This window comes from Sminthopsis crassicaudata, chromosome 1, assembly GCF_048593235.1.
Source record: "Sminthopsis crassicaudata isolate SCR6 chromosome 1, ASM4859323v1, whole genome shotgun sequence".
NCBI classification, from domain to species: Eukaryota; Metazoa; Chordata; class Mammalia; order Dasyuromorphia; family Dasyuridae; genus Sminthopsis; species Sminthopsis crassicaudata.
The window spans coordinates 130707617-130715770 of NC_133617.1; the positions used below are offsets into that span (position 1 = coordinate 130707617).

Genomic DNA, 8154 nt, shown 5'->3' on the forward strand with positions numbered 1-8154 from the left:
ATATATATTGACTCAGGGAAACAGGAAATGGGGCCCAACTTCAGGGCCTCAGAAAAAAAAAAAAACACTTGGGGCATGATGGCAGCTGAAGTTACACCCAGAGAGTCTCTAGAACTTCAGTACTCCAACATGATCAATGAGCCAAGAAGCAACCTGATGAGAGAAAGGTATTACAAGAGGAGACAATCAAGTTGTATACAGCTGGGACTACTGAGATATCCCCTGGAGAGGTGAAATCTGTCTGGCCTATAGACCCTTTGCCTCCAGGCACAGTAGGCTTGACCATTTCACCTCCTGAGAGTGCTTATAAACAGTATCTATCCATATACTGATTTGGGAAACTGGGATAGGTGTAGATAATATCCCAGTCACTAATACAGATAGATAATGTGTGACTTATCACCTAAGAGAAGTAGTAGCATCAGATTTACTGATACATACTCCTAATAGGCAATTTGGTAATATTTATCCAGATTTTGACTCCCAGCAACAGAATCCAGAAATATTCTGGAATGCAGCTGTAACAGCTGATCGTCCTATGCTCACTATCTATGTAAATGGCATACTATTTGGAGGGTTAGTAGAGACAGATGCAGATTGTACAGTCATTATAGGTGCCAGCTGGCTCTGTCATTGGCCAAAGATTAAGGCAGACACCTATATGTCTGGCAGAGGAGGATCAATAGCAGTTGAAATTAGTGCTACCCCTTTGGCATGGATATTTGAAGGCAAAATTCTTTTTGTAGTAGAAAAAATCCCCATCAATCTATAGGGAGAGACTTCTTACAACACTTAAGATTACAAATGAGTATTTTGGCTTTTTAGGCAGGGCTGCTATTGAAGGCCAGCCTGGACTCTCACCTGTTTCCATTCAATGGAAAACTGATACACCAGTGTGGGTGGAACAGTGGGCTTTAACAAGTGAAAAAATTCAAGCCTTATTAGATATAGTATAGGAGCAACTTGACCAAGGACACTTATAACCTTTTCTAAATCCTTGGAATTCCCCTGTATTTTTGTAAAAAAAAAAAAAAAAAAAGAAATCTGGAAAATGGACTTTTGAGAAAAGCAAATGAACACATGGAAACTATGGGAACTCTTCAGCCTGGACTTCCATCTCCTACTCAATTGTCTAAAGAATTACTTATTTGGGTTATAGATATTAAGGATTGTTTCTATTCTATCCTTCTAGATAAGTAAGATATGAAAAGATTTGCCTTTTCAGTGCCCAGAATTAATTTAACTGAGTCTTATAAAAGTTATGAATGGACAGTTTTGCCACAGGAAATGAAAAATAGCCCTACTATGTGCCAAATGTATGTTACTACTGCTCTTACTCCAGTAAGAAAAACATTTCCAAAAGTTATGTTGTTATATTACATGGATGATATCTTGACGAGCAAATGTTAGAAGCATGTCTCCAAAAGACCATAGAAACACCAATAAACTACAAATTGCATATAGCTCCAGAAAAAAATTCAAAGGCATGCTCCTTTTCAATATTTAGGGTATGAAGTATACCCTAAAGTGCTTGCAGTACAAAAGCTTTTTTTAAGAACAGAGAAGTTGAATACCTTAAATGATATTCAGAAATTGATAGGAGATATCCAATGTATGCATCCAGTGTTAGGCTTAACTATCTAACAATTATAACTGATATATGACATTTTAAGGGGAAACACTGATTTAAACTCACCAGAAGCTCCAGAGGCTTTGAGAGAAGTTGAACTGGCTTTATCCAATGTGGTTGAAAGAATCACTCAGAAACCCTTGGAAATATCAGTTTTTGCTATAAAAGAAGCACCCATAGCAGTTCTTCATGAAGGACACAGTATGATAGAGTGGATGAACCTCCCAACACAACCATAACAAAGCCTTAATTCTTATCCAGTGCTTGTGGCTAGAATTTTATTAAAAGCCATTAAGGGAGTAGTACCTGGGATAAGACCTAACAAGATATACACCTTTTATACTAATAAATTAATGTATGCTGAGAAACCATCCTATAGTGGCAAATTTTATTGGCCACAGCTACAAATTTTACACATGAGTCTCCATTAAAGATAACCTGACTATTACATAATTGGCAATGGAGTCTTGAAGAAAAGGTTTATAAGGTTCAAAAGGACCAATTATCTTTACAGATGCATCCAAACATGACATTTGTGCTATATACTCTCGTGACTTAACTATAAAGAGAGTAGTCAGAACTCCTTTTCAGTCCACTCAGCAGAATTAATTGTATGCTATCATGCTAACTCTTACTTATTATCCAGGTGATGTAAATATAATATCCGATACAGCCTATTCAGTGGGTGTGGTACAAAGAATTGCCACAGCCCATATAAAATTTGTAGCTTCTAATATATATTAACTCTTTAAGGAACTTCAAGAACAAGTGAAAAAGCATCCAGGTAAGGTTTATATCTTCTATGTCCATTCATATAGTGGACTTCCAGGTCCAATTTTTGATGGAAATTCAAAGGCAGATAGCCTTCTAATCATGTTAGCCAATACTCCTTTATTTCAAGCAGCCCAAGAATCTCATTCTAAATATCATCAGTCTGGTCAAGTTTTGCATTTGCAATTTGAGATAACAAAAGAGGAAGCTAGGAGCATAGTAAAAGCCTGTATAGCTTTCCTTCCTTTCTACACTCCTACACTCCCTCCAGGGAAGAATCTTCATGGTTTGAAACCCAATGAAATTTGACAAATGGATGTGACCCATTAGAAATCTTTTGGTCATCTATCTTTTATCCACGTTGTAGTAGATACCTTTTCAGGATTTACTTTTGCAATACCAGCAGCAAAAGGAGACAGCCCAAGTGGTCACTGAATTCCCTATACAAGCTTTTGCAATTATGGGTATGTCACAAGCAATAAAAACAGATAATGGGCCTGCATATGCTTCTAAATATTTTACACACTTTTTTGCACAGTATCAGATTTTACACACCACTGGCATATCTTTTAATCCTCAAGGACAGGAAATAGTAGAGAGGAGAACAGAGACATCAAGAAACTCCTCCAAAAACAAAAGAAAGGGGAGCTACAGGAAACCCTAGAGACTTCTAAATTTGGCTCTTTATACAATTAACTTTTTGATTTTTGATAAAAATGCTCTGGCTCTGGCAGATAGGTTTTATAACTCACTGGAAGGGCAGTGTCTTATGTGAACAGCCCCACTATCTTTAGATAATCACTAGGTGATGTAGAGAGAGATCCAGAAAGTGGTGAAAGGAAGGGACCAGGTAGGTTAACTGCTTAGGGGAGAGGATTTGCTTGTATCTCTACAGATAGAGAAGGAATCAGATAGGTGCCAATGAGCCATAATTGCCTTGTCTATCTGAGAGAGATGGAGAAGTCCCAAGAAACATCAGATGATTCCATCACTGACTGTGCCCACCACTGAAAGAGCATGGCAATTATGGAAATTGCCTCATGAGTATAAAAAATTGTTAATGAGACTGATGCAGGACTTCAAAATCCTCAATAATCAATGGATTCCCTGAGACATGATAAGACTGCTGCAGGACTTTAAAACCAGCAGGAATCATTAAATTTCCTGAGACATGATGAGACTGTTTCAGGACTTCAAATTTTGCAGTAATCATTGGATTCCTGATACATGAAGTAATGGACAATAGATTGGTTTTGGACTATCTCTTGGCTGCTGAAGAAGGTGTATGTGTGATTGTTATTTTTATACCCTCCTTCTAGGACTTATAGACATGTATAATTCCTCATGTTGATTCATGTTGTTTGTTACATCACTACTAGCCTGAGTTATATTACTAATACCTGTTTCAAATAAGACCATTCAGCCCAGAGGAAACCTGCTAACAATATCTGGTTTGGTGTTCTCATCTCCCTGAGAAGTCAGCGAGGGCATGATCACCTCCTCTTCGGTGTTTTCACCTCCTTTACTGAGAAGTCAGGGAGGGTGTGACTAACTGTGTTCTAAAACAAAAGAAAGCAGATGTAGAGGGTGGAACTTTGGAAACATATACTTGAAACAAGGTGTTAACTCAATGGAATTTATGAGACAATGGTGATCTAGTTTACATATACTTAGTACTTAGCAAGGTGATATAATAGTTCTACAATTGATGTAATTGTAATAGGGTATTTAAACTGAGGATAAAGTCAATTACAGACATTCCATCTTTGACCGGCTGGTGGTGGCTGTCCTGCCTTCATCACTTCTCCACTAAGACCAAGGACTTGGGCTGATCTTGAGGTCCCCCAGAAAGCTAGTCTGAACATTACACTTCTATTATTTGAGCATTAACATGCGCAAAAAACTTCTCACAACTCCATGGATATATTGGCTGAAACAAGTTTTTTTGTGATACTGAGACTGATATAGGTTGATCATTTCAAATGCTCAGAATCATTTGTCTAAATGTCTAAGTCATGTACAAATACAATTCTATGCTGATAAAGTGTGGCTATTTATGAAATTCTGGAAGCAAATTTCTAGCCTCTTCTATAAATCTACATAGCAGAACTTTCAGTTGCTTAATAAAGTCTGAAACATTATAGCATCAATGTAACATTAGATCTATAAGGATTTCAGAAGAATTTTCTGTCTCCTTTTTAGTTCCTCCTGTTAATAGTTTGTCTTAACCATTTTCCTTTGGTGGTTACATTGCATATGAGTCTTGGCATTGAACTTGGTGAGTGTCCTGATGCCAGCACCCCTAGACAAAGTATGTAGGAAAGTAGAAGGAAGAGGGAAGATGGCAAAAAAAAAAAAACAAACAACAACAACAACAACAAAAAAACAACTTCACTTTGTTTTCTTTGGAATATTACCTTAATATATCCTGAAAGCTCCATTCCATAAATCGATAAGATTGACACAAGAAAATGCAATGTCGTTCTCTTTAAAAATATAATCATTCTCTGGGAGTAGGTTTCTTGGGGAGCTTCTGGAGGCAGCCTTAGTTTCAGTTCAGTTTCAATAATCACCTCAAATGCAGCCAGTAGTTAAAGTCCAAATCCTTTATTGTCTCTTCCAAAATCTTATCTCCTTCACTTGGGGCTCGGCTAGTTTTCTGGAGGCCTTTCTCTCTCCTTGGTTTCCAAGAGCTCTTGCTGCTTTTCCTTTGTCTCTCCCAGCTTCAGCACAAAGGTGGAAGTGGGAATGAATCTTGACTCCTTCTCCAAGAGTGGGATTGTGGGTTTTCCCTGGGCTTGTGGGAGCTCCTTAAAAGTATGTTTTCTTAAAGGTGTGAATCTTGTGGAATTCTAGGAAATATATTACTGAATTAGAGAACTGTTAAGTACCATGCTAAATTAGATAATTATTGTCTCTATCCATTAAGGTGACTTAGCACCTTGTAAGAATTCTAACAGGAAAAGATATTCAGTGAGAGGCTCGACAGAAGAAAGAAGAATTTGCATAATTGATACAAATGCTGGCATGAGATGTGGTACCTCAAAGTGATTATAATGTTTCCCTTCTGCGATAGCCTCTGGTTAAGGTTGCTCAAATCCAAATTGCCAAGTTTTCTCCTAGTCATTGTAGCTTTTCAACTGCAAAACCAGTTCAAAGTTGTTCTCATCCCTGCTTTTGGCTAAGCTAGAGCAGTTCTCACTGTCTTTGTTTTGTAATACCGCAACCTGTATTCACAAACACAAAAGATCTAAGGAATTTAATTTAATTTAATGCATTCATTATCCTTGGTTTGTTTTATAATAAATGTTTTATATCTTATCTTAAAAATTATATTTCTTTTAAAAAGAAAATGGTTTTATCAAATTTTTCTTTTAAATTACTAAAATAAAAAATATTCATAGGATAATGTTTATCCATACTAAGAAAGCTTAATACTGATTAGTGATAATCATTAAGAAATCATTTATAGATTTTCTGTGAGTGTTCAGAGACACTAATGAATTTTAAAATTCCTTGGTAATACTCCTAAGGCCAAAGAAAAAAATAAAATATGAAGTGATAATAAAATTAATTAGATGACTAATGGAGAGGTTATGTATATATGCAATTATATTACTTTATATTATACTATATCATATTATATTATATGGTGGATTATATCATATTATATCATATGTTTGTAGCATAAAATTCTGACTTCTTACCTAAACTTAAACAAATGGAAAAACATATTAGCAATGATCTTTTGCTTTTACTCAAAACTTGCAGTGGTCATAATATTCTAGACCAGATGTGTCAAACACACCTTTGTGCATGTGGCAGACAACACTCCTTCCTGGTAGAAAAACCAGATCAAAATATAATTAAGTAATGTTTAACAAAATAAACACAATTCAATAATATATAGTTAACATTACATTTTTAAGATAAATCAGTATGTAGGCAGGGATCTTTATGTATGGATTAATGGCTCCTATTTTAAAAAAAATAATATTCATTCTATTCAATTCTTGTTTACTGGTACAAAAAAAAATTAACGATAATTAATGGAAACCATAATATGGCTTTTTGACAAGGTTTGTATTTTTTTTTTGGACTCTCCTGAGTAAGTTGTTAATTCACACCAAAAACAAAAATACTAGTTATTTTTATATTGTAAAAGTTAATTCTATTAGACACTAGCCTAATTAATAGATTCCACCAAAGGATCAGTAGAGATGAACACACAATGCTTTAAGATGGATTCCCTCTCACAGAGGTCTTTAAGCAAAGCCTGGATTTATAATTATTGAAGGTATTGTAGAGGATATCCTCAGCTAGTTCAGATTAGACTAAATAACTTCTAATTGCTTTTCAATTCCAGGATTCCATGATAGGAGAACAATTTTACCTTGAGTACTACTGAGATTAAAGGAATAGATTAAACAGAAGGTCTAATATTTTTAGTAGCTCTTCCTATTAGTCTAAAGAAAACTTTTGTTTTCAGAAAATCCAATTACAATTCTAGTCATTAAATCATTGGTAACCAAGTTATTATGTATTATTTTTTTTCTTCTGTAGCTCTCAGTATATATAAAGTACAGAGTATATTGCATAAAATATATTAAATCTAATGCTATGAGGAAATATATTGAGATACAGACACAGATATGTACATATATTATACATGTGTATGAATCACTTAAAAATAAAATTTTCCTTCCTATAAATATTAATTTAATGAAAATGTAATTAAATTTATACTTAATATTTGCTTTGAGGAAAAGTAGGATTGATATATGGACTGGATCTTTTACTTAATTAATATAAGGAATTCCATAGTGAGAAAGATGGGTGATGTAATGTAAAAAGATAGTAGCATACAATGGATATAAAAAGAGTTAGCTTTAAATGTCAGGATGCCTTGCAATGAAGTCTCATCTTTGACATATTCTGTACATATAAACATGAACAAGTAATAAGCCTCTTAGTGCCCACAGATGACTCTCTAATTACATAATACTTGCTGATCTTTCTTAGTAGAGAGTTTTCTTTCCACAAAGCTCCTCACACAAAGTATCCCAAAAATTTCAATGTAGATTTAAGCTTTAAACATTTAAATGGTTTAATAGCTTAAAGTACACTAAGATTTTTAGAACACTCCATATAATGAACTCTCGCATGGAGAACAAAATAAAAACAAATTCAGTCTAAGAAGTGGGAGACTAGACACTATTACCACTATTATCAGAGGCATCACCTTACTTACTATTTTTAATTGATTTTCTTTGTTATGAGAAAGGATTCAACTGAATATGATGAGGGGGGTAGGGTGGGAAAAATGACTATGATATCAAAACTGAAATCAATAAAATCTATCTTAAATGGATAAGCAAATCTATAAAGACTAAAAAATAAAATCCCCAAGATTATAACAAATCAATAGAATTTTTTATGGTCTGTAACATTCTTTTATACTGTGTATTTTGGGGATGTTCAGTAACATTCACTCAATCATATGTAGATTCTATAAATTTTAACTACTAACTAGTGCTTTACTTTAACCTTTAAATCACACTCAATTTTTATTCAAAACAGTTCACCCAGTATTTTTCACATCTGCAACATATGATTTCATATTTTGTTTGGAAAAAAATTCTGAACAGCCCAAAGAATGTTTAGCATTAAGAAAGGAGAAGGAAAGATACATGTGCACTGGAAAAATGCATAAAAACACTTTCAAGGGAATACTTGAGTGAAATATGTTAGTA

General features: G+C 34.4%; 1 long non-coding RNA gene across 1 annotated transcript in view; it reads right to left on the reverse strand.

Annotated features, from left to right (window-relative positions):
- Nucleotides 1-5447, reverse strand: part of LOC141552913 (uncharacterized) — a 49945-nt gene extending 44498 nt beyond the window's left edge. The window contains exon 1 of the long non-coding RNA XR_012485254.1: nucleotides 4819-5447. This is a non-coding gene — a long non-coding RNA (uncharacterized LOC141552913). The remainder of the gene's footprint in view (nucleotides 1-4818) is intronic.
- Nucleotides 5448-8154: the final 2707 nt, after the last annotated feature.